Raw genomic sequence first — 27,058 nt, 5'->3', positions numbered from 1 at the left:
GCATGGTATAACATATAGACCTGTGGAATCACTATGTTGTACACCTGAAACTAATGTAACATTGTGTGTCAACTGTACTTAAAAAAGAACAACTGAGACACTAATGCTCAATGTTCAGGTTATAGTAAATGTTAAAATGAAGCAGTATACAGAAATGAATGAGAGCACTGTGGAATCAGATCAGGTCAGTTTGAATTCACACTACTTATTAGATCTGTGATCTTGTGTTAAACTTGTATAAACCTCAGTTTCCTCATCTTTAAAATGAAGATCATAATGATCGAATGACAAGATTGTCATTAGGTGTAGATATGTACACAACTTGTATATATAGTAAATTGTCAACAAACTCAAACTGTTCTTACGCCTATCTCCATTTTCTAATCTCTGTTCCTTATTTGGTTTAAGATGATTGAATTTGTACAAGAAAATAAATCTTCCAAAAGGTACTGATAGCTACTACACAGAAGCTTTCATATTTTGGACTTCAGAGTAAAAGAGGTGTGAGGTCCCGGAGGAAAAGAACACTGTCTCATCCTCCAGTTTATCTCGTATCTGGTATACACTATGTACTACATATGGAATTTTGTCACCAAATAGACAATAAATATGAAAATATTCACATTTCTTTAACTTCTGGTCTCTTTTTCTGCAAGTGTGCTTTCATATGTAGAAAAATTAAACCCGAATGCAAGAGTGCAATTCCTGATGCAAAACTGAGATTAGTATGAAATTAAAAGTTTGAAGGACTTAAAACTGAAGTACTGAAATAAACTGGGTAGGTGGTGGTTGGTAGGTCTGCACTTTCGACATTGTTTGCCAACTCCAGTTTTGATCTGTTAGATAATCATAGTGCAATTACCCTATCTACCATCTAACCTCACAGTCTCGCTGAGTATTAGAGATAGCTCAAGTGTCATTTTTAAAAATTGAAAAACAAATTGATTTTGTATTTCTGCACTGCTACCACCAAGAAGCAGTCCCTCATGCCTTTCATTAGTAGAACTGTGTATATAATTTATACATAAAGCTATCATAGAGTTATCATCCTAGACAGTATGCCTGGGGATAATGTGGGAATTATGCTCTTTTGTGTAACTGGGAAGGTCTCCAAGATGAGTGCCATTTCTTGTAACAGCAAAATTCTTTTCTCACATGAGCTACATGACAGAGGAGTGTTACACAGCTCACCCATGGATGCTGGCAGCCAAGTGACACCCAAACAGAGTTCTGATTCTGCATTATGTAACTGGAAATCCCTGCAGTGCAATAACTTTTCAAAGTGCACAATGATCTAAATTAATGTCTCACTTCTACTCAGGGAGAACTAGGCTGCCAATGATTTCATTTTTTTTCCCCCTCAGTTGAGAGATACAATTTACCTTAGAGAAAATTGTACTGGATGTTCCCATGTGTCTGTTTTGCAGAATGAAGATATGTTCTGGGCTGTCCTTTTTGTTTTTCTGCTTAATCCTTTGATATGTGTGAGCTTTTCAGTGCTATTTGTGTGCTGGGGTGGGTGTACTTCTGCATTCATTAAGTTGGTGTGAGGTACTACGAAGGTGCCATGGCTATTGCGTCTGTTACTTTTATGTCTTAGGTATGGTTGCTTAGTGGCCAAAGTATGGGAGAAACTTTTCCTAAGGCAGCGAGCAGAGAGTCTTCCAGCAGATTCCAAAGATGATGCCATTGGTTATTTTAGAATTATTACTACTGGGTCTGTTTCCTAAGAGGGCCCCTAAAGGGCCTTTCCCTTTCCTGGATGTGTTTGTGTTTCTTTCAGCTTCAATTCAAAGGTATTACTGCTCTTTGATCTCATTTTTCATAAGTGATTGTTTACCCATGGCATTTTCACACTAAGAAGAGTATTTCAATGGAAATTACTTCCTTTGGTTCATCTTCAGTACATGTTTTACAGTTTCACCAAAGGGAGATGATACTGATTATTTAGAAATGGGCATTTTGATGGTTCCTTCATTGAATTCAAATGTGTGTAAAAACCCTTTTACCCACCATTAGCCTCTACTTGGATTCTCTGGAAGATTTCAAAAGAAAAATGTCTTTACATGAAAAACGTGACTGTGCAATCGGAGAAGAACGTATGTTTTCTGGAAAACCAAGCTCTTCCTTTATCACTCGTAAACACATCGAGCTCAGCTGCCCTAATCTAAGCTTTCACATTCTCTTTCTTGAACCCCAGCAACAGTCATGTAACTGGTTTCTCCACAGCTGTTCTGACCCCCTCTAAACTGTTCACACACAGAATTCAGAGTGGAGCCTGTCAACCGCTTCCTCTCCTCAAAACCAACCACATACCCAGGCTTAAAATTCCTCAGTGGTTTTCCTTTGTTTCTTATCCTGGCTTTCATGGTGCCGCTCAGTCCCCAGCCTCATGCCATCTGCTCCACGCTTCTCCTTCTCTGAGGGCTAGTCTTTCCCTGCCTCCCTTCAGGCCCACAAGGAGCCAAGTTCCCTCCTACCCATACCCAGATCCTTAAATTTGCAGCGCAGTAGCTTACACTTCTTATCCTGTTAACTCTACTCTTCCTTCTGATATTAACTCAAATTTCATTTCCTAGGGGAAGCTTTCCCCATTGATGTAATTTGTTCCTTTCCCTTTAATGTCATATGCCCACAAGCACTAGATTTTTCTCCTCTATAGGACGTTTTACAGTTGTATGTTTATATTCATTATGTGGAGTGATTTGGACTAATATCCATCTTTCTTAAGAATGGATATTCTTAAGAATATCCATTCTTAAGATAGATCCATCTTTCTTGAGAATGGATAATATCCATTCTTAAGAATATCCACCTTTCTTAAGACAGGAAGACAGGGATTATTTTTGATTGACTTTGTATCCCACCACCAAATACAGTGCCTGGAATGTGACAGGGGGCTCCAGAAATATTTTTTTTTTTTTTTTTTTAATGAATGAAGAAACAAAGCCACATGGCAAGAATTTGGAATAAGCCTTTACTAAGTCTGTTGTGATGGTTTAAGGCTAGAAAATATGACTATTACGCTATTAAAGTGTGTTAGAGCTTTTCTTGGTGAGTTGATTTTGGTTATCAAGTTCACCAGCTGCATTGGAAAACAGGATCACTTAGATTTCACCTGCAAAGACTTTACAGGGCAAGTGCCCCAACTCATGAAAGAAGATGAATCTGCGGTGCGTTCTTACCTCCTTGGTGTTTACAAATTGAGTTTGAAAAGTGGTCAGCGAGTCTGAAATGCCTATGGGAGGAAATATATAATATTGTAACAAAAAACGTTTATTGAGTTATTACTAGGTGTCAGACAGTGTGCTAAACTGTAAACCTTTGATAACTCATTTATATTCATAAGTCTTCCAAGACTTTGGTAGTACTACTGTTATCTGCTTTTCACAAGTGAAGAAACTGAAACATGTTAAGTAACATACCCACAGTCACAGAACTAGGTGGATTTGAGAGGTGTGTAGGATTCAAAGACCCAACTCCTATACTGCCTAATTAAAAATAACATATCTGTGTGTTTTGTTGAGCAAGTAGAAGAGGAACATTTTGTGTTTTGCCTAAGAAGTAGGAGTAGGAGATGAAAACTAAAGGAAAATCTTTAAGAATAAGTGCAGTGCCTGGGATGAAAGTTCAACTTTAAGAATAAGTAAGTGACTCAGTCAGTTAAGCATTCAACTCTTGGTTTCGGCTCAGGTCGTGATCTTGGGGTCATGAGGTCCAGCCCCGAGTTGGGCTTTGTGCTTGGTGAGGAATCTGCTTAAGATTCTCTTTTCCCTCTGCCCTTCCCCACTGCCCTCTCTTTCTCAAATAAATAAATGAATCTTTAAAAAAAAAAGTGAGTGCAGATGTTTTTTGCTCCTCTCCCAATATAAATATCATCTGTGTTTGTTATATTTTAAAAAACATAATGAAATAAAAATTAAAATGATAACCTATTTTATTCTGTCTACTCACTTTTAACATTTTTGGTATTGTTTGAATCTATACACTACAATCTTAATATTGTCCTTGGCATTAAAATTCAGGTATTATAACAATAATAATATGATACCTTACATTTATGTGCCATTTTGCAGTTTATTAGGTATTTTCATTTACATGCTGAATTTAATTCTCCCAAATACTGCCTAAAATAGGAGTCATCTCCATTTTAAAGACATGAAGGTGAGGATTCTGCTCTCAGGCATAGAGCAGATGGCTAGATCAGGGCTGGACTCCCCATCTTCTGACCCCAAGATCAGTGCATAGGCCTCATTATCACAGGGCCTCTCGGTTACCCCCAAATCAGAGGATAATCTGCTTCTGTGACACATATTTCCATCAACGGGACCTGCGTGCTATTCAGCATACACTGAAATACTTTGCTGCATTGTGTTCTGTTTTGTTTCATCTCTCGGTAAAATTTAGGTAAAGTTCATTAGACACGGTTTCTTTTATGAAAAAGAGAAAAACTGAAATGTTTTATTTTTTATCAAAAAAGTTTAACCTGTCAAGTTAGACACACACATGCATTTACTTTATATATACTTTATACATAAGTGTTAGTCATTACTTTATAAGACTGCAAGGGAAGTATGATTAGCAACATTTTCCTTACACCTCATTAGTATCATGATCTCTAGTAAAAAAAATGGTCTCAGACTGAACTTGACACTATTTTCTTACTGTTAGCTGCTGGGAATCACAATAAATACAAAATGTTTAAAATATGGTAAAACAATTAAAATGGCATTTTTATGATAGGTCCTATTATCCTGGCACAAATGATGAAATTTTCAATGCAATAATTATTGTGTCCCATTTTTTGAAAGTCTGTTTTTGAAATGCTTCCTTTTTAATCTTGCTCTGTTTACACCAAACAATTCAAAATTTCTTCAGTGTAACATTAGCACAGGAAATTAGTGACAACAGGGTAGCCTGCCTGACCTTAAGACCTCCAAAGATTTTACTTTGAAGGCCTTAGAGGGTGCAGTGAAATTTTATCAGCATATACCACAGTGCAGGCCAGATAAACTCAGAAGAGACTTCTTCAAGGTTGTATTTTTTTTTCTTATTTGAATAGCCCAAACTATAATATGATTTAGATTTCCCATCAAGTTTTGATTCTTTTCTATAGTGTATTATATGGATATGTTACCATATTGCCTCCCATGGTGGCTGGGAAGATGGGAATTTTACGAGTAGGCAGAAATAGAATAAAGAAACAATTCAATATTCTTTCATTCAAGCATCCCTAGATGTAAATTGACAAGGTCAGCCAGGAGTTGTATTGGTAGTTACAGTTGGTTATCTAAAATCAAAATGACAGGACACAGTGTTCTTAAGTTCTGAGCTGAAGGCTCAAATGTTGCAATCAATGTGTGTTTCATTTTGCAAAATAGTGCAGTTCCTTTTTAACAGTTTTGACCTTTATAAAGAAATTTCAGGAGAGACCAAGAAAAAAAGCAAATAAAATAAAATAAAAGCATGTTGTTGGACTCCTTCCTTAGCCGAAGAGTAAACTTTATTATATATCTTACTTTCCACAACTGTGGAAAGCCTTTGCTGTGTGGGGAAGGAGAAAACTCAGAGTCTAAGAAGACACGAGGTGTGTCAGAGCAGTGAACACAAGCTCAGAAAACCTGGCATGGAGTCCTAGGCCTGCCACATACCAGCCTTGAAACCGGCCCTTCCCCCGCTGTACAGTTCATGATCCCCCGCCTACCGGATTCCCAGAGTTATGATAGGGCCACGAGGTTCTGTGAGGGAGAGTTCTGTGAAGCCTTATGCCAGTGTCAGGTGGTATCTCCATCATTTTTATTCTTTACACAAATTAACAATTCTTTTTTCTCGTTTCCTAACATTAGAGTTGATGATTTCTCAGTTGCAAAGTGAATGTCTCAGGAAGTGCAGATCTGGAAAAACCAGATAACTGCACATACGTTTGGTCAGATCAGCAATGTGTTAACAGTATATGTACTTCATTGCCGTCTTTGTTTTTACTACCAGCCCTTTGTAGTGCTTTAGGTAGCAGAGTTTTTGAGAATGGATATCCCTATTACCCTGCTGAGGGTCAAGGTTAAGCTTTATCTAGGATGGTGGCGATTAGTTATTGACCGTGGCTGGTTTCCTCATCCTGTCTCTCAGAAACTGTCAGCAGTATTTATGATTTTGCTGATCCTCAAGCATGGACACCCAAATGCCTTGTGGTGGTCTGATTCTGCCATGTTGCTATCATTATTAACATAAAATGTGGGGGCGCCTGGGTGGCTCCGTCTGTTAAGTGTCTGCCTTTGGCTCAGGTCATGATCCCAGGGTCCTGGGATCGAGCCCCGTGTCGGGCTCCCTGCTCAGTGGGGAGCCTGCTTCTCCCTCTCCCTCTGCTGCTCCCCCTGCTTGTGTTCTCTCATGCTCCCTCTCTCAAATAAATAAATAAAATCAAACAGAATGTGGTGTGTTTTCTAACTTCTTTTGAGTTAGGAAACATAGAAGCCAGTGTCACTGAGGGCTGGTAGTGGTGGTGAAATAAGCCAGTAACAAGAGGCATCTAGATATTTTGCTACCTTTTTGCTGTTAAAGCTCAGTTGGCATCATAGCTGAGAATACCCTTGGTCTACATTTCTTACCTAATCCACACAGGGATCAAGAAGACTCCTTTCATTCTTTTTTTTTTTAAAGACTGATATTTTTTTTAGTACTCAGTACATTCAAATGATTAAAAAATCAGAAGGTATACAAAAACACATGAAAAGTCATTCTTGGCTTCTCACAGCTACAGCTCTGAGAGAGAAGAAAGCCAAAGCCAGGATGTTAGCTGTATCGGTAAATGGGAAGGGTTGAAGGGGTTCCTATGTTGTCCATCGTTCCTATGTTCCCACCTACATCCTTAATTCACACACATCTTTTTCTGCCGTGGACACGAACAAGGTAACCCTGCCACGGGTTTTTTGTGCATATTTACAGCGGTAATAATAATATATATTGTTGTTCTTAAGCACAAGAGTATCTTACCATAATACACATGGTTTGGCACCCTTATTTTTACTTAATAACTTAGGCTTACTTTTTTGGCAATACTCCTGTGATTCTGTGTACGAAACTATTCCTTTGAAGGGTTAGGTTTCAGGATATACTTCTGTAATTTTTTGTAGTCTTTCTCAATGAACTCGGGAAAAGTGAGGTAACTGGTTCTTCCAGAAATTGAGCAAAAAAGTGAAAACAGGCATTCTGTTTTAAGGTTGGGTCCTCCTAGTAGGTGGTGTTTGAGTCTCTTGGGTACCCATTAAATATCTTTCCTATTTTCTAAAGAAAACAATAATGGATGAATTTGTATCTCCTCTAATTCATCACAATGTAGGTGTAATGATCTGACATTCAAAAAAAAAAAAAATCAGAAAGATCTAGTCAAATGTGCCTTCAAGATAGATGTAAGAAAAGTCCTGGGCAAAATTGATGTTCCTCACAGAGCTTGAATACCTAGCAAATGCCTGCCTTTCTCTGTTCTCTGTAAGTATGTGTTCCATGAAGAGAAATCCTAAGGTTTTTCTGTGTTGGTCCTAATGTATCCAGCACATTAGCACATGTTTTCAGCAAAGTTTGGAATAGCTTCCTTTCACGAAGGACGGAAAGTGAAAGTTTAAACACAATTTATAAAATTCAGAATTTATAATCCTAACATTAAAAGCATATTATAAGTTAATATTTTTACAATATTTAATCTGCTGGAAAAAATCACATACTGGTCATGAATAGTGTTTCAGATGGTTTTTAGTTATGTAAATTATTTCTCTCCTGACTATAATTACATGATGGACTGGTTTCTAGGGTATCATATACTTAATGTGAGTTTCTAAAAATGCTTTAATCATATAATTGCTAGCTTATCAAGTAGAAAATATAGGTCTGAGAACACTATCATTATGTCATTATTCTCCACAAAAGACTGTGAAACACGCTGAAGAGGCCATTATGAGGCAAATAACAGTTTTCTGTGGTGTCTAAATTTGCAAGGATTAAAAAAAAAAAGAAAAAGAACAGCAAAGAAAATGCCTAAAGGTAAAGAATTTAAAACCTAGCCAGGCCATTTATCTTGTGTCTCTATCTGTGAAAAATCAGGGCAGACAAAGGAAGAGAATAGGTAACACTTGGAATGGTGAAGCTAGTAGGTTATCTAACTCCATGAGTGACACTAATATTTAATAATTGATTCACTAAATTCCACATAGAAAGTCTAAAGAAAATAAAATAAACCTGAGGCTTACTGTTTGCATTAGAATCTAGTTGCACTGTTCTTGTGCTTGTTCTTACTGGGTGTGCTGTGGTCAAGTATGATTGCAATAGATACTGATTTATATTCACTTGGCTTATACCCAGTAGGAACCCAGAAACATTATGTGGAATGGCTAAATGGTTAAATTCAAATCTAATTTTACAGAACTTGAAGTTTAAAAAAAAAATTCTTTTTTTGACTCAATGGGTACCATGGGTCAGAAAATCTATTTTCAGCAAAATCTACTCCATTTGTGGGTTTGGTATGAGAAGATAAGACTCCTAAAAAGTCCCTCTCTTTCTGTCAATGTATCTTTGTTACACACACACACACACACACACACGGAGACGTATAGATCTATACATTTCCCTGCTCTCCCGTTTAAAATGGTGACAGCTACATCTGTCACAGAGAAGAAAACCAAAGCCAGGATGTTAGCTGTATGGGTAAATGGGAAGGGTTGAAGGGGTTCCTATGTTGTAACCTCAAAGTCCGGTAGTTATTCTGTTATTGTTGATTCTGCTGTTGAATCTGGTTCATGATTAATATAACCAGCTGATTTGTATTTTCATGCAATAAAATCAGTTTTTTCTCCCCTAAAGTCATGGTTTAAAAAGCGTTGTTAAAGCACTGATACATTTTGCTATTGAATCCTTTGCTTTCCCGTCGCCTGTTAAAAAGCAACTAAAACTAATATTTTTTAAAAATGATGAGTTTTAAAAGAGTGTAGTTTGCTGACCTGATGGAAAATGGATTCACTCCTAATCACTCAGGTCGCTCAAGGAAACCGGAAACTTGATGGGTTAGCTCTGTTGGTGACTTTTATGCTTATGCCTGCGACAGGCTAGAGCAGCGCTTGAGTCAGAAGGTGCCGACCCAGAATGTGTCAGAACGCGTGGGTTTGAATCCTGGCTCTGCCACTTACCTTTCCGTGACTTTGACTGACTGACTTGGCCTCTCTGTGTTTCAGTCTCCCCATTTGTAGAATGGAGATGGTGATATTAAGTACGTCATAAAAGATTAAAGGCCGTTCTCCATGCAGCCCTTTTAACTCAGTGGGGCATGTAATTCACACTCAGTGAATGTTAGTCCTTGGTTTTCTTCCTGATAACCCTCCTGTTCTCTTTCTTCCTCCTGTACCTTCTTCACAAGTCATTGCCCTTTTCAACAAAACAGTCAGTACTCAAAATATAACCAGAATTTGTTTAAAAAGTGTCGTTGCCACTCGGGGGCGCCTGGGTGGCTCTGTTGGTTAAGCATCTGACTCTTGGTTTCGGCTCAGGTCACGGTCTTGGGGTCATGAGATGGAGCCCCATCTTGGGCTCTGTGCTGAGCTGAGTGTGGAGCCTGCTTGACATTCTCTCTCCCCCTGCTCATGTGCTTGCACACACACTCTCTCTCAAAAATAAATAAAATTAAAAAAAAAAAGTGTCCGTGCCACTTAGTAGCTGGGCAATCTTAAGACATTTCACTTAATTTCTGAGGGTAACTTTTCTCATTTGTAGGATTCTGTTTTCTTGAGAGGATCAAATGACATGTTAAATGTGAAAATGCTTTCAAAGCTGCAAATCAGTAGAGATTATAGTTAGAGGTGTGAACTATAGAAAGGTAAAGATACTGTCCTTATTTATTTTTTTGAGAAGTAATTTTTTTCTTTTTGAACAGATCTTTATTTTGGAAAACTGGAAAATCCATAAAATCAAGAAGAAGAAAAAAGGCCTATATTTCTTCCACTCAAAGAGAGATATTGGTAACTTCTTAGTGTTGTGCATTTTATTATATTATTTAAGTTATACCATAGAAATATAATTTGGTATTATCATGTCTTACTTCAATTTTTGCATATTGCTAGTGTACCAGCATTAAGATGTAATTGAAGCCTTGTTTCTTTAAGTCACTACCGTCAATTTCTTTGTATAGTATATATACATACTGTATATGTGCAATGCAAGTTTTTTCCTGTTTTATTTGTATGTTTTGTATGCCTTGTAGAGTAATATATGCATGGCTTTTGTATTGCACTTTGGGAGGTGAAAAATTTTAGATGATAAAAATTTTCATAAGAAGCCATATTTGGCTTTAATTTAATCACCAAATCAAGTACCTTTTTACTCCACTGCATTATAAACAATCAAAATGTTCTGCCCTTAGGTGTATTTGTCTTTATGCCTTAATTGCAGCAAAATTTGTTATGAAAATTTGAGGTTGAGGAGGGGAAGTTGATGAAACCCTCAGCTTTAAGAATGCAGAAATTTGAAACACCCATGGACTAACAGTCTGAAACCAATAATCAATAAAGCTAATTTGTAAACTGATACTGATTTTCAATCTATAGGCAGTCAAAATGGGTGTGGATGCACATGCTTTGAAATAATTTTAAGTTGGTTAAATCACAGTTATCAAAACATCATATCATTGACAACTATTTAAGGACAACTGTTTTTAAAAAAACCTAAGTTGTGGTATAATTTTTGCCAGCCACTCTACTCCATTATCAACTAACCACATAATACTATATGAGAACTTAGGGAAAAAATGAGAAAAAAACCCTGGACAATGTTTGATAAGGTACAAGAACAAAATACAAACAAAAACAAAAACAAAAACAAAAAAACCCCACAAAAAACAAAAACCTGACCCACCCAAAAACAAAACCTCAAAGAAGCAGAATAATAGACAATTAAAAACCAAAACCAAACACAACCCCCCACAGGTTAAAAGAGGCGCTTAGTGAAAAGGAAAGCTGTGAGACCAGATTCAAGGCAGCAGCATCCACAGACATGCCTATTAGTGGAGTTGAGCCAGAACTTGAATTTGGATGGTTCAGATGAGCTTACTGTGAATTCATTTAGTTTTTTTCATTTGCGAAATACCAATTGCTATGTGCTAGAACATCTGCTAAGACATTGAGATTTAAAAATAGAAGACAAAGTCTCTGCCCTCCAGATCACGGTGCAGTGTTGAAGACAGATCCATACACAAATAATTAAAATGTAACATGGCAAAGGCGGTGATGGTGTTAAGCCCAGGTTATTACAACGCCCAAGGGAGAGAAAGTGTAGGCACATGCAGCAGGGTGGGGGAGTTTAGTTTCAGGGAGGGATTCCTGGGGAGGTGACGTTGCGTTGTCTGACTGTGAGGAGTTAGGCACCGTGGAGGGTGAACGACCTATAAACCAAGGCCTGGAAGGGACAGACCATCTCTTGTTAGTTCTGTATTGTTGATGCAGAATCTGCGGTGGGAAGACTGGAGTGGTAGGCCGGGAGTAGACTGCAGAAGAGCATGGTAGCTATGTGAAAATGCTGGGACTTTATTCTGAAGGGGAAGGGGAAAAGCATTTGAGTTTTAAACCTGCAACTTACATGTCAGATAGGTTATCCTGCTGTCTCTGTTGAGGATGGAATTGAGTGAAATGATGCGTAAAACAGAACTCTTATTTTCTAGGACAATCTAGAATCTCCTCATAGAAGATCTTCAGAAAATTAAGGGAAGAGTCTAAAATTGGCCCTGTCCTTTTTGCATGATGATTTTGCTCTTCTCTGTGGATAGAGAAGCTTATGGAGCATGGGGTGGGAAGGAAAGTAGGAGGGAAAGTAATGAGACTTTCCTCCCAGCCTTTACCTACAATCGGGGAAAAATGGACTCTGTGCTCTGTGGGGACCACGTAGGTGAAAAGGCTTAACAATTATTCCTGGAGAATGGCTCCTTCAGAGGCTAAATCTTGATTTGGGGAACTTACTTAGAGGTCACTAATTTAATTGATTTGGTAGTCCAGTTTTTACTTTTTATCAGATGTCATTTATGTTTCTTTTTAAAAAAGATTTTATTTATTTATTTTAGAGATAGTGCAAGTAGGGGGAGGGGAGAGAGAGAATCTCAAGCAGGCTCCACGCTCAGTCTGACAGAGGACTCGATCTCATGACCCTGAGATCATGACCTGAGTTGAAACCAAGAGTCAGACACTCAACCGACTGAGCCACCCAGACACCCCTGTCATTTATATTTCTAACATTCATATTGAAGAGCTAGAAAGGATAAATGTACAGAGTGGTAAAATTAAGGTAGAAGAGTCTAAGATAAACTTTTTTTTACTGACCATAAGAATTGTAAGCTATCCTATGGCCAAAAAAAAAAAAATAAGTAATTGCCTAAGAGCAAGTATAAATCTTATTACTAACAGTGTTTTTCATTATGAACAAACCAATTTATAGAAGCCTTAAATTACATGAGATAAACATCTAAAGTTCTGCAGTTTTCTCATGACCCATTTCAATGGTAATACCAAAATATTCCCCAACTCTCTTTCTTTCTCCCCATCATTCCTCTGGTTTTGTGCTGGCACAAAATCTTCTACACGTGTTGGAGAAGCTATTTTGTCAGTGGTTGATGACTGGCTTTAAAAAAGAAAGAAATGATTGAGGATAAGCAGTTATTTTACCACATAGGTAAAGCACTACCACTAATGTCCATTATAGATTAGTGATGGTGATGTTGTTTTATTGAGTACTAGCATAAAGAAGGCAGAGTGAAATGTTCAAATTTATATATGATACAGTCTTTTCTGGCCAGTAAAATCCGAGAGAAGAAAAAAACTGCAGGCTCTGAGAGTGAGCAGAATATGGTCAATAATTTTGATACAGACAAGTGTTAGGCTCTCCTTATGGAGAATAATTAGAACTTGATTTCTGAACTAATGGACATCTTGCAGATGATTTTTGTTGTTGTTGTTGGTCAAAATCGACTCAACATTCTTTCATGACCAAAAAGGAAATCATGGGAGTTATTAGAAAAGCACTTTGAAGCCAACCAAAGTATTTTTATGAAGGCATTTTAAAAATGGAATTTTGAAACCTGTATTATTAGTTACATTTTGGAAGTTTTGCATCAAGAAAACCAATGAATTGCGGAGAATGAGGGGTCACTTCTTATAGCTCCAAGAAACTTGAAGACATAAAGAAATTAGTAAATGTTGGAATGGTCCAAATGTTGGTGGTCCAAATTGAGACAATTGAGACATTGCTTAGATGTTGAGGTAAACTTATAATGATACATTGTGGTTAGACTTTAAGGAATCCAGGCCAACAGAACCTTCCTGTACAACGCATATAGGCTTGCAGTTTGGGAGTCGGAATGAATTGTATTAGAGTTTGAGCAAGTTACCTAAACTAAATTAGAATCTTCTTTTTCTTGGAAAGTGAAAATAATGAATAGTGCCTACATGATAGGGTGAGGATTTAATGAAATAATACATGTAAAGCTGAGGTTAGTGGCTTGTATTTACCACCTAAATATAAGCTGAGCACATAGCAAGTACTTTATAGAATGGTAGCTGCTGCTGTTATTACTACATTATTCTTATGTAACGCACCCCTGTGCAAAGGCGAGGCAGGTGCCTGAGCTAAATGGGCCACACATTCGGTTTAAGAAACCATTTCTTAGGTATATTCTTGTATGAGTCTGGGCAGACTAACTAACGAATTACTCCCAGATCCGAGTGGCTTCATACAGCAAAGGTTTATTGCTCAAGTTCTGGCGCAGTGTGGATGGCATGGTTGGGGAGAGTAGGAGCTCTATTTCATGTAGTTATTTAAGGACATAATTCCTTTTGTCTGGTGGTTCCACCCTCCCCAAGGGCTTTGGAATCCTCTCTGGATTTCTGGCATTGGAACAGCTGGTAAGGGAAGAAAGAAAAATGGAAGGTGTTGTGGGCCAGCCCTGGAAGCTCTGTGCATTACTTCTGCCCAAAGCTCATCATCTGGAACTTTAAATACATTGCCCACTGTAACTGAACTGGAGGCTGGGGAATATAGACTGACTATGGGCCCAAAAGGGAAAGGAAATATCTGTCACAGATTTCTTCCTGAGCTTTCCGTTACATGTCAACCAGGATAGAAAGTGGAAAGAAGAAATTGTTACAATGTATTATCACAGCATGCTCAAATGGATGAAATATGAGCATGAAGATGAAGCAAAGGGTTTGTTGATTACATTAGGTGATAAATAATTTTAATCACTAATCCTTGTATTCAACTGTAATAACATTTAATAAAGTCCTTAATTTACAAAATGCAGTCCTATCCTTTAGGTAGGTAAGGCAGCGTAGTGAAAAGAGCATGGTCTTTGAAATAACACAGGCTTGGGTTTAATTTGTGGCTCCCACACCCACCACCTGTGTGAGCTGAGGCTGATTAGTTGCCTCTTTATGCTTTCATTTCTCATCAGAAAAGTGAAATCTGAAGAACCATTTCCTTGGGAATTATGAGGGTTAAATGAATTACAATAGTAAAGCATCAAGCCTAGTGCCTACTCTCTCTCTCTCTCTCTCTTTTTTTTAATAGTAATTATTGGGTCACCTGGGTGGCTCAGTGGGTTAAGCTGCTGACTTTTGATTTCGGCTCAGGTCATGATCTCAGGGTCCTGGGATCAAGCCCCTCTGTGCTCAGCGGGGAGTCTGCTTCAGGATTTTGTCTTTCTCCTCCTACCCCTACCCCTGCTCACACATGCACTCTCTCTCTCTAAAATAAATAAATCTTTTAGAAAATATGTTAATTTTTTTTTAAATTAGTGATTATCATTTGACTGACTTATTCAGCACTTTTGAGAAATGTTATTAGCCCCAAGACACTTAGGTTCAGGTAAAGCAAATGATTTGTTAGAGTTTGGCCAGAACTAAACCCACTGATCTAAATCCCTGATCTTTATTTTACCAAGAACATATATCAGAAATGTTTCAATTAACATGGTAGAAAAGAACCTCAAAGGCAAGCACCTAAAATTTATCTAACCATGGCTTACTTTAAAACGAGGCAAATCTAAAGAAAAGAAAGTACTCAAAAATTTCAAGTATTTACTCATGATTTAAAATTCTATGTCCCACACTCCTTCCAGGTTATAAATTAAGTTGTGTCTTCCCATTCAGACATACTTCCTATCTCTTGGGAATGAAATGCATAGTGTGATTCTTTGTGGTTCAACTGTAAGTCAAACAGAGCAGAGTTCTGGGATATCTAAAGTCCCCGGCTGGAAACCCCAGGCTGCTCTTAGTCAGTAACCCAATGTGGATGTGTATAGCCTTTCAAAGACTACTATTACTTAGTATCACTATGGAAATTACACTATTTCTGAGTAGGCAGTATCTTTAAGTCCCCATGATTCTTAGTCTGGTTGGCAAGAGTTTTTTTTAGGAATCACAGCTGTAAACATGCACTTAATTTATTTTACACCCCGTTTTACACTTTTTTCTGCAAGCATTTTAAGTTATATTCACACCTATTAGTAAACTAATGCCTGCATATCTTCTCATGCTTGCCCTTGTATTTATTTTGTATACATTTTTCTCACCCTCTTCTAACTTGGCTTCACACTTTTTTTTTTTTTTTTAAATACTAGAGCTCATTAGTTTTACTTCCTTTATACTCTGCCTGGATCACTTCTTTCATGTCCAGTGAAATCCTGCTCCACCAAAAAGCAAAGTAGAAAACAACATTTCCATTTGAAATCATTGCTATATTTACTATACTATTATGAAATGGTAAAGATAAGAAAAATGAGCTCATTTCTGGCAAGTTAAGATCTCAGCTTAAAAATACAAAACCAAAACCAAGCATCAGCTTATCCAATAAAAGTTTCAAATTGTCAAATTTACATTTAAAGTCTTTTTTTGCTGTCACAGAAAATGGAAGCCTATTTATCAAAGCATCTATGTGGATATCCAAGCTGGTGCATGCCTATTAAAAACCAAATGGGCTTTTTAAAGCTGATCTTAGTCCTTTGAAATAAAAAGTTCTTGAATAAAAAAATAGCCTTCAGTCTCCCTCATTTACTCTGTTTCATTAGACTATGTACTTTTATCTGGGCAGACACAAGTTTATTCAGCCCCATATTAAACTGATGTAGATCAAAAATGAATTAAAGGGGCCACAAAGAAAATATATGCTGTTATTTCTAAACCAAATGCCTAAAATAGGAGTGTTAGGGCCATTTATTAAAACTTTATCTGTACCACACAAGCACAGGAAATTCGAGCTGTATATATTATGCAACCAGGGTTACTATGAAAAATACTTAACAACCAGTACAGCACAGGAAGCAATTAATCAGAGCGGATACATATTATTTGCTGTATACTCTTCTGGATGATACTGTTAGATCTCTGTGGACAAGAAAAAATTAGCAATACATTTGCCAGCAGGTTATTGTGTTTCTATGTTACCAAACAATAGCTTAACATTTTCATCAAGAAAATGACTAGTCTTATAAATAAAATCTTTTTCTAACTTTTCTTTGTAATTAATATAAGCTTCTTTAACAAAAATTATTGCCACATCTACTATTGGCTGAAACAGTCCTAATTCTTCCAGAGTGGCATAATTAACAGGGCCATCATTAGTCAGATGGACTTGTGTGGATAAGCAATCATGATTTGAGAAGCTATACAGATCTGGTACAAGGATGTTTTCAAAGTATGAGATAGGACTAAAATGTACTGACTCCAGTTCAGTTCTATCTATAGAACACCTTGATTCTCAAGACTTGATACTTTCAAATTATTACAAATATATAAATTTTTTAGAACTCAGATGCTGTAATTATATAAGTATTATGTATATAATATATGTATTGGATTAAATATATTTTATGTAATTTCTAATTAAATATATAATCTCTAATTTTACATAATTTCTAATATTTACCTAATATGATTCACAGTATAACATATACATTATGTTATTGTATATGTTATAGGAGTATATCATACATATAATTATATACTTCTAATGTATGATTATAATGTATAATTATAATTGTGTAAACATACATAGTTATATAGTTTATGAGCTATATACACATAATTTGAATGTTCTATATTACCTCACTCTATTAAAAGACAATAGGGGAGCAGTGTAGTGTAAGTAATGGAATGTTTCAGATCTTAGGTTTGCCCTTACTTGCTATACAACCTAAATGTGCTTTATTTCTCTAAGTCTTAGTTTTTTTTTAACTTTAAATGGGAAAAGTAATACCGTCTTAGAATTGTATAAGGTAAGGAATGTATATGGAAGACTTACTAGGGTAGCTGGTATTGGGTAAACATAAAATACATTGTCTGGCAAAGCAGAAAAGGAGGGAGGAGGTAGATCAGAGCAGCAAGAAGCGGCTTTTACCTGTTACTATATTTACTTACATTGTTTCGATTCCAGTGATCACATTGAACTTCTTTGTAATATATAACTCGAGTTTCAAAAACAGAGCATGGCTTTAAAAATTCTAAAATAGGAAAAAATATTTTGATGTTCTCAAACAAGTAGTAAGCGGCTATTTCTTGAATAAGTCAGGGCAGTGAGACTTACAAAGATGAAAATGACCAATATGAAGGGAAACTTTGCAAACACATCAATTGTAGTGTGTGGTTTGTGATTACAGAATTCTTACATGGTGGGAAAATGCTGATTTCAAATGACTCTTCAGTTTTACAGAGTTCACATCAGGGTTAAGACTAGTGAATGTAACAGGAGAAGGTTGATGTAGAAAAAAACCAAGCCACAAAGTCAAAACTCACCAAACGGTATTTGGCTGAGCCCTTTGCTGTTAACAGAATTCTCCATGTGGCTTTCTCAATCCTGCAGTCAGAACTCCCACCAGAAATGCTAGTGGAGATTCCCCGAAACAGAAACAAGCATCATTGTGAAAAGATTTCTGCTTGCTTTGCTTCTCAAACTTGGAAGTTGGTTAGCGTTTCTGGTTTGACCACCAGATGTTTAAGAAAGGAAAATAGTCTTCAGGAGTCTTAGCAAATATTCCAAGCATAAACAACACTTAGTATTTTTGTTTCATAAAGGATTAATATTTGTACAAAGAAAAAACAAAAATGTCCCTGTATCAGATTTCTCAAAAAATTTTTAATTTGGTATACTAGGAAAGGGAAAGAAAAAATGGATATAGCAATGTTTATATTGATTTTTATCACCATACTGAACTTGTCTAGGACATCTGGATTATTTAGGATATCATTTTATCTAAATATGCTGTATTTACATGATTATTTTGTCAAAGAAATTCAAAACACTTGATATAAATTTAAAGCTCTTTGTTTACATCTGAGTGCCAAACAGCTTAATTTTTTTTAACATTGCTGTAAACACCATTCTGATATCTTTCTGCACAAGGCTCTCAAAATATTGAAGAAATCCTAAGCCCTTTCTTGCCCTACTCTTTAAGGGGAGGTGTTGTCAGCTTTCTGGCTGGTGGTATATTAGAACACAGCTGAGGGTAGTGACGTGTTTCACATTCATAAAGGCAATGGCATAACCATGGCAGATACTAAAAAGATATAAAAATCTGCTTCTCCTGCTGCCCCTCACCCCAATCCCATAAAGTCTATAAACATGTTGACATAATGGGTAAACCAGCAGGTAAACCTTACAATACTGAGTGGAGAATAGATGATGCTTTAAGTAAACAGTTCTAAATCTCCAGTTTTTGAGACAAGGTCAGAAACATTTTCTGTGGGAATCAAGCAGGGATAAAACAGCAAATAATTCTGTACTTACATGGCATTCATTGGCACGCATCCCCCTGTATATATCTTGTCTTCATTCTTTTTTTTAAAAAGAATTTATTTATTTATTTGAAGAGAGAGAGGGCGAGAGAGCACAAGCTGGGGGAGCAGCAGAGGGAGAGGGAGAAGCAGGCTCCCCACTGAGCAGGGAGCCCGAAGACGTGGGGTGGACGCTTAACTGACTGAGCCACCCAGGCACCCCTTTTGCCTCCATTCTTGAAAGATATTTTCACTAGATGTAGAATTCTAGGGTAACCAATTATTTTCCCTTCATCTCATGAAGGATGAAGGATGTCAGTGTTCCTAGCCCCTAGAGTTTCTGCTAAGATGTTGGCAGTCATTTGAATTATAGTTCCCCTATATGAAATGAGGGCTTTCTCTCTTAATCCAGCCCCACCTTCCAGCAGTTGTAATTGTCCTACATTTTGTCCTGTGGTTTAAGTCATAAGATTGTGGCTTTCTATCTGAATTCTAACCATCCCATATATGTGCCCCTCACAGCAGCCTGCATTTGGGTTAGGTTAAAAAAAAAAAAAAACCCTGTTGAAAACATAGGAAGCATATCATGCCGTTTCCTTCATCTGAGCGTTGAATCCTTTTCATTATCATCTTATTTTTGTTCACTCTCCGGAGTCTTCAAGTGGTTTTATTTTTTGTTTATGCAGATTTTTGTAGTTTTATCTAATGAAAGGTTTACCTGAGAGGAGCTTACTTGGCCATGACAGGAAATAGAATGCTCGCAATAATATGCACCCTGTATTTCTCAGACTGGACTAGATAAATGGTTAAAATACAGTCATAACAGTAGTTTTAAAAGTAAGTTCCAGCCACACCCTCACCTACTCACAGGGAATTTTAACCCTCGTCACTTTTTTCCCAAATTACTTGGAAGTCCTCAGTGGATGTATATGGAGTCTGATTTTCTTTTCTCTTTCTCTGGCTTGCTATAACTCTTATCCTTTGTGAGAATTTTGGCCCAGTATGAGTTAGAGAAAACAGTTCTCACAAGAGACTACCCTCACTTCTGATACCAACTACAAATTTAGGGGTTTTCCTCAGCTTTGATAACTTACCAGAAGAGCACCAAGAACTCTCTGAAAACTATTATGGTTATATCTTATGTAAGGGAGGGAAAGATACAGATTAAAATCAGCCAAAGGAAGCAGCACATAGGGCAGAATCTAGAAGAAGCACCAAACGCAGAGCTTCTATTCTCTGCCTCTGGAGTCAGGATGCCTTACTCTCTTGCTCTCAGTGTGTGACCGTATACAGAGAGTATTGCAAATCAGGGAAGCCCACCTGAGCCTTGGTGTTCAGAGTATCTACTGTGGGCTCCATCATGAGGCCATGATTGACGGCCATGTGGTTGATCTCAATCTCTAGTCTCCAGCCCATCTGGGCATGACCAAAAGCCCCCTCTTCCCTAGATTGCATTGTTGGTTGCTCAGACATTGTCATCCCCCAACCCTAAATACTGTTGAGTATGGCCCTTTCCCACCCTAAATCACTTTGTTAGACCATCCCGCATGATCTGAAGTCCCAAGGTAAACAAAGACACTCCTATCAGGAGAAATGGACTCCCAGAATCCAAGATTACCTACCACCAAAGGACAACCCTTCTCTTTGGGCAAGGCCAAATTCTTTACATACTTGTTATTAATGGCAACCAAAAACAGTAAGATAACTATTGATACCCATTAATCCCTCAAGGATATTCAGGGCATTGTGTTTTTGTTGCTGCAGAAACAATTGGTACTGATGTAGTTGACACCTTGTGTCCTTGATAACCCATGGAGATTTCTGAGAAGCAGTTCTCTTTACTTTTTACTGATCATATTTTTTCTGATTATTAACCTCTTATGTGAATTGATGGCCCCAGCACAGAGGGCGATCCCATGGTAGAAACTATTATCTTTTCTTTCTGCCACATTTTGTTTCCTCTGCTGGAGTTGCTCTTCCTACTTATTTTTGCGTGGATAACTCTTGATTCAGATCAGAGGTGACTTCCTATAGGAAAGCATCCTTGACTGCCCCAGTGTTGGGGAGTTGCTCCTCCTAGTGCTCTCACAGCATACTTGGCTTGCCTCTAACCCCCACAAAAAGTGTGATGATATGACACATTTAACCTTCCCAATACCCGGGACTATGAATTTCTTAGGGCAGAAATGGGTCCTATTTACCTTTGCATGTCTGGCATCTTTCATGACATATGACACCAAATAGGGGTCAGCAAATGATTGTTAAATGAATGCTATACTTTGAAATGTCACTCCTCTGAAACTGACCTACTGTTTTTAAACAAAACATGTATAGCTCTTCTGTCTTTTCTCTTTGACTGTTTACTGAGAAGATTCGTAGTCCCTCAGGCTAGGAGGGAGGGTTCCTACAGATCCCTAATATGTCCACTCAGGCTTGAATTCTGGAGTGAGCAGAGTTTAATATCAGTCTGGGACATGTTCATTGGCCAGAATTTATGCCACCATTGTACATTAAAAGATTAAAAAAAAAAAAAACTGCACCTGGGCCTTTGCAGAGAAAATTCATTTTCCTCTCAGAAGTAACAGGGCTCCTCTAGTTCAGAGGTTGCAGAAGAGGTTCTCAGAATATAGTGCTTTACATCTCATAATGATATGATGTTCAAAATTATCATGACATGAACATCCATGTGTAAATCGTATTTGTTTATAGGCAAATGAAATATAAAATAATCCTGATATTATTCAATTACCTTGGAATTCTTTATTTTTTCAAGTTCTTTGCCCATTTTTGATTTTTTAAGGTTTTTGTTTAATTTCCAGTTAACCTAAAGTGTAATATGAGTTTCAGGTGTACAATATAGTGATTCAACACTTCGATTCATCACCCTGTGCTCATCACTGGTATATTCCTTTCCTCCATCACCTATTTAACCCATGCCCCCATCCACCTCCCTTCTGGTAACCATCAATTTGTTCTCTACAGTTCAGAGTCTGTTTCCTGGTTTGCCTCTTTCTCTCTTCCCCTCTCCCCCGCTTTGTTCATTTGCTTTGTTACTTAAACTCCACATATGAGTGAAACCATATGGTATTTGTCTTTCTGTGACTGACTTATTTTGTTTATGATAACACTCTCTAGCTCCATCCATGTCATTGCAAATGGCAAAATTTCATTCTTTTTTATGGCTGAATAATATTCCTGTGTGTGTGTGTGTGTATGTGTGTACCATACCTTCTTTATCCCTGCATTAATTGATGGACATTTGGGCTATTTCCGTAATTTAGCTATTATAGATAATGCTATGATAAACATTGGGGTGCATGTATCCCTTTTGAATTAGTGCATTACTAATACCTAGTAGTGCAATTGCTGGATCATAGGCTAGCTCTATTTTTAACTTTTTGAGGAAACTCCATACCATTTTTCAGAGTGGCTACACCAGTTTGCATTCCCACCAGTAGTGCAAAAGTATTCCCCTTTCTCCACATCCTCACCAACACCTATTGTTTCTTGTGTTGTTGATTGTCACCATTCTGATAGGTGTGAGGTGCATTTCCCTGATGGTAAGTGATGTTGAGCATCATTTCATGTGTCTGTTGGCCATCTGTATGTCTTCTTTGGAAAAATGTCTATTCATGTCTTCTCATTTTTTTTAAAAGATTTTATTTATTTGAGAGAAAGAATGAGAGAGAGAGAGAGAGCACATGAGAGAGGGGAGGGTCAGAGGGAGAAGCAGACTCCCCGCTGAGCAGGGAACCCGATGCGGGATTCGATCCCGGGACTCCAGGATCATGACCTGAGCAGTCACTCAGTCACTCAACCGACTGAGCCACCCAAGTGCTCCATGTCTTCTCATTTTTTAATTGGATTGTTTTTGGGGTATTATTTTATAAGTTCTTTATATGTTTGGATACTAACCCTTTATCAGATAAGTCATTTGCAAATATCTTCTCTCATTCTGTATGTTGTCTTTTAGTTTTGTTGATGTTTTTCCTTGGCTGTGCATAAGCTTTTTGTTTTGATATAGTCCCAATAGTTTATTTTTGATTTTGTTTCCCTTGCCTTAGGAGATGTATCTGGAAAGAAGTTGCTATAGCTGATGTCAAAGAAGTTACTGCTGGGGCTCCTGGGAGGCTCCGTTGGTTGAGTGTCTGCCTTGGGCTCAGGTCATGATCACAGAGTCCCAGGATTGAGCCCCATGTTGGGCTCCCCGCTCAGTGGGGAGTCTGCTTCTCCTGCTGCCCCTCACCCCAATCATACTCTCTCTCTCACTCTTTCTCTCAAATGAATAAATAAAATCTTTTTTAAAAAAGTTACTGCTTGCATTCTCTTCTCTTCCAGGATTTTTATAGTTTCAGGTCTCATATTTAAGTCTTTAATCCATTTTGAATTCATTTTTGTGTATGGTGTAAGAAATGGTCCAGTTTCATTCTTTTGCATGTTGCTTTCCAGTTTTCCCAGCACCATCTGTTGAAGAGACTTTTTCCCATGGGTATTCTTTCCTGCTTTGTCAAAGATTCACTGACCATGTATTTGGGTGTTTATTTCTGAGTTTCCTATTCTGTTGATCTATGTGTCTATTTTTGTGCCAGTACCATACCGCCTTGATGACTACAGCTCTGTAATATAACTTGAGTCTGGAATCGTGATGCCTCCAGCTTTGCTTTTCTTTTTCAAGATTGCTTTGGCTATTCAGGGTCTTTTGTGATTCTATACAAATTTTAGAATTGTTTGTTCTAGTTCTGTGAAAAATGCTATTGGTATTTTGAAAGAGATTGCATTAAATGTGTAGGTTGCTTTGGGTAGTATAAACATTTTAAAAAATATTTATTCTTCCAACCCCATGAGCATGGAAGGTCTTTCCATTTCTTTGTGTCATCTTCAGTTTCATTCATCAGTGTTTCATAGTTTTCAGAGTAAGAGTATTTGAGATTTTTCTTGTTTCTTGAGGTAGGCCTGTATTGCTATATCCTTTCCTCTTAGAACTGCTTTTGCTGCATCCCAAAGGTTGTAGACTGTTGTGTTTTCATTTTCATTTGTTTCCATGTATTATTTTATTTCTTCTGTGATTTCCTGGTTGACCCATTCATTGTTTAGTAGCATATTGTTTAACCTCCATGTACTTGTGGCTTTTCCAGATCTTTTCTTGTGGTTAACTTCGAATTTCTTAGCATTGTGGTCAGAAGATGTGCATGGTATGACTTCAGTCCTTTTTTATTTGTTGAGGCCTGTTTTGTGTTCTAATATGTGATTTATTCTGGAGAATGTTCCTTGTGCACTTGAAAAGAATGTGTATTCTGGTGTTTTAGGATGGAATGTTCCAAATATATCTGTTAAATCCATCTGGTCCAATGTGTCACTCAGGACCATTGTTTTTTTGTTTATTTTCTCTTTAGATGACCTGTCCATTGATGTTGATGTCCCCTATGGTTATCGTATTAGTATCAACTAGTTTATTTATGTTTGTTATTAATTGTTTTATGTATTTGGGGTGCTCCCATGTTGCATGTTTGGGTGCATAAATATTTACAATTGTTAGATCCTCTTGTTGGATTGTCCCCTTTATGATTACATAGTGCCCTTCTTGTTTCTTGTTAGTCTTTGTTTTAAAGTCTAGTTTGTCCAGAGTATTGCTACTCTGGTTTTCTTTAGACATCCATTTGCATGATAATTGTTTCTCCATTCCCTCGCATTTTTTTTTAATTTCAATTTTTTTAAAGATTTTATTTATTTATTTGACACAGAGAAAGAGACAGCTAGAGAGGGAACACAAGCAGGGGGAATGGGAGAGGGAGAAGCAGGCTCCTGGCTGAGCAGGGAGCCCAATGCAGGGCCCAATCCCAGGACTCTAGGATCATGACCTGAGCCAAAGGCAGACACTTAACGACTGAGCCACCCAGGCATCCCCATTCCCTCGCTTTCGATCTGCAGGTGTCTTTAGATCTAAAATGAGTCTCTTGTAAGCAGCATATAGATGGGTCTTGTTTTTTTATCCATTCTGACACCTTTGGAGTGTTTAGTCCATTTAAATTCAAAGTAATTATTGATAGACGTGTATATTGCCATTTTATTACTTGTTTTGTGGTTGATTCTGGAGATTTTCTCTGATCCTTTGTCTTTCTGTCTTCATGTTTTGCTGATTTTTTTAGTGCAATATTTGGATTTCTTTCTCTTACTCTGCATGTTTATTAGTGGTTTTTGATATATGGTTACTATTAGTTTTGTATATAACCTCTTCTGCATATAGCAGTCCAGATTAAGTTGATGATCGTTCACGTTTCAACCCATTCTTTTTTCTCTCCTCTCCACATTTTACATATATGTTAATTATATTTTATATCCTTCTTTTGTGTGTGTATCTTGACTTTTATACAAACATTCGTTTTTACTGCTTTTTAAAAAAATTTTGTTTTGTTATATTATGTTAATCACCATACCTTACATCATTAGTTTTTAATGTAGTGTTCCATGATTCATTGTTTGCGTATAACACCCAGTGCTCCATGCATTACACGCCCTCTTTAATACCCATCACCAGGCTAACCCATCCCCCCACCCCCCTCCCCTTTAGAACCCTCAGTTTGTTTCTCAGAGTCCATAGTCTCTCATGATTTATCTCCCCCTCTGATTCCGCCCCTTCATTGTTCCCTTCCTACTATCTTCTCTCTCTCTCTCTCTTTCTTTTTAAACATATAATGTATCATTTGTTTCAGAGATACAGGTCTGTGATTCATCAGTCTTACACAATTTACAGCACTCACCATAGCACATACCCTCCCCAATGTCTACCACCCAGCCACCCCATCCCTCCCACCCTCTACCACTCCAGCAACCCTGTTTGTTTCCTGAGATTAAGAATTCCTTATATCAGTGAGATCATTTGATACATGTCTTTCTCTGATTGACTTATTTCACTTAGCATAGTACCCTCTCGATCTATACACGTTGTTGCAAATGGCAAGATTTTGTTTTTTGTTTTTTGTTTTTTTTTGATGGCTGCATAACTTTCCATTGTATATATATACCACATCTTCTTTACCCATTCATCTGTTGATGGACATCTTGGCTCTTTCCATAGTTTGGCTATTGTGGACATTGCTGCTATAAACATCAGGGTGCATGTACCCCTTCGGATCCCTACATTTGTATCTTTGGGGTAAATACCCAGTAGTGCAATTGCTGGGTTGTATGGTAGCTCTATTTTCAACTTTTTGAGGAAGCTCCATACTGTTTTCCAGAGTGGCTACACCAGCTTGCATTCCCACCAACAGTGTAGGAGGGCTCCCCTTTCTCTGCGTCCTCACCAACGTCTGTCATTTCCTAACATGTTAATTTTAGCCATTCTAACTGGTGTGAGGTAGTATCTCATTGAGGTTTTTGATTTGGATTTCCCTGATGCCGTGCGATGTTGAGTACTTTTTCCTGTGTCTGTTGGCCATTTGGATGTCTTCTTTGCAGAAATGTCTGTTCATGTCTTCTGCCCATTTCTTGATTGGATTATTTGTTCTTTGGGTGTTGAGTTTGAGAAGTTCTTTATAGCCCTTTATCTGATATGTCGTTTGCAAAATCTTCTCCCATTCTGTCGGTTGTCTTTTGGTTTTGTTGACTGTTTCCTTTGCTGTGCAAAAGCTTTTTATCTTGATGAAGTCCCAGTAGTTCATTTTTGCCCTGGCTTCCCTTGCCTTTGGCGATGTTTCTAGGAAGATGTTGCTGCAGCTGAAGTCGAAGAGGTTGCAGCCTGTGTTCTCCTCTAGGATTTTGAAGGACTCCTGTCTCACATTGAGATCTTTCATCCATTTGGAGTCTATTTTTGTGTGTGGTGTAAGGAAATGGCCCAGTTTCATTCTTCTGCATGTGGCTGTCCAGTTTTCCCAACACCATTTGTTGAAGAGACTGTCTTTTTTCCATTGGACATTCTTCCCTGCTTTGTCAAAGATTAATTGACCATAGAGTTGAGGGTCCATTTCTGGGCTCTCTATTCTGTTCCATTGATCTATGTGTCTGTTTTTGTGCCAGGACCATACTGTCTTGATGATGACAGCTTTGTAATAGAGCTTGAAGTCCGGAATTGTGATGCCACCAGCTTTGGTTTTCTTTTTCAACATTCCTCTGGCCATTTGGGGTCTTTTCTGGTTCCATACAAATTTTAGGATTATTTGTCCCATTTCTTTGAAAAAAGTGGATGGTATTTTGATAGGGATGGCATTAAATGTGTAGATTGCTCTAGGTAGCATTGACATCTTCACAACATTTGTTCTTCCAATCCACGAGCATGG

General features: G+C 37.6%; 2 long non-coding RNA genes across 4 annotated transcripts in view; one reads left to right on the top strand and one right to left on the bottom strand.

Annotated features, from left to right (window-relative positions):
* The window catches only part of LOC141370724 (uncharacterized), a 48,143-nt gene extending 30,574 nt beyond the window's left edge, over positions 1–17,569 (bottom strand). The window contains exon 1 of the long non-coding RNA XR_012375024.1: positions 17,433–17,569. This is a non-coding gene — a long non-coding RNA (uncharacterized lncRNA). The remainder of the gene's footprint in view (positions 1–17,432) is intronic.
* The window catches only part of LOC112806760 (uncharacterized), a 333,839-nt gene that overhangs the window by 19,267 nt on the left and 287,514 nt on the right, over positions 1–27,058 (top strand). For all 3 annotated transcript variants that reach the window (XR_012375023.1, XR_003203930.2, XR_012375022.1), the window contains exon 2: positions 9,914–9,998. This is a non-coding gene — a long non-coding RNA (uncharacterized lncRNA). The remainder of the gene's footprint in view (positions 1–9,913; positions 9,999–27,058) is intronic.

Source organism: Callorhinus ursinus, unplaced genomic scaffold (genome assembly GCF_003265705.2).
Source record: "Callorhinus ursinus isolate GAN/ISIS: 27379988/994484 unplaced genomic scaffold, GSC_fseal_2.0 scaffold2, whole genome shotgun sequence".
Lineage (NCBI taxonomy): Eukaryota > Metazoa > Chordata > Mammalia > Carnivora > Otariidae > Callorhinus > Callorhinus ursinus.
Note: the sequence above shows the minus strand (reverse complement) of the source record. Positions and strands in the feature narration are given on the sequence as shown.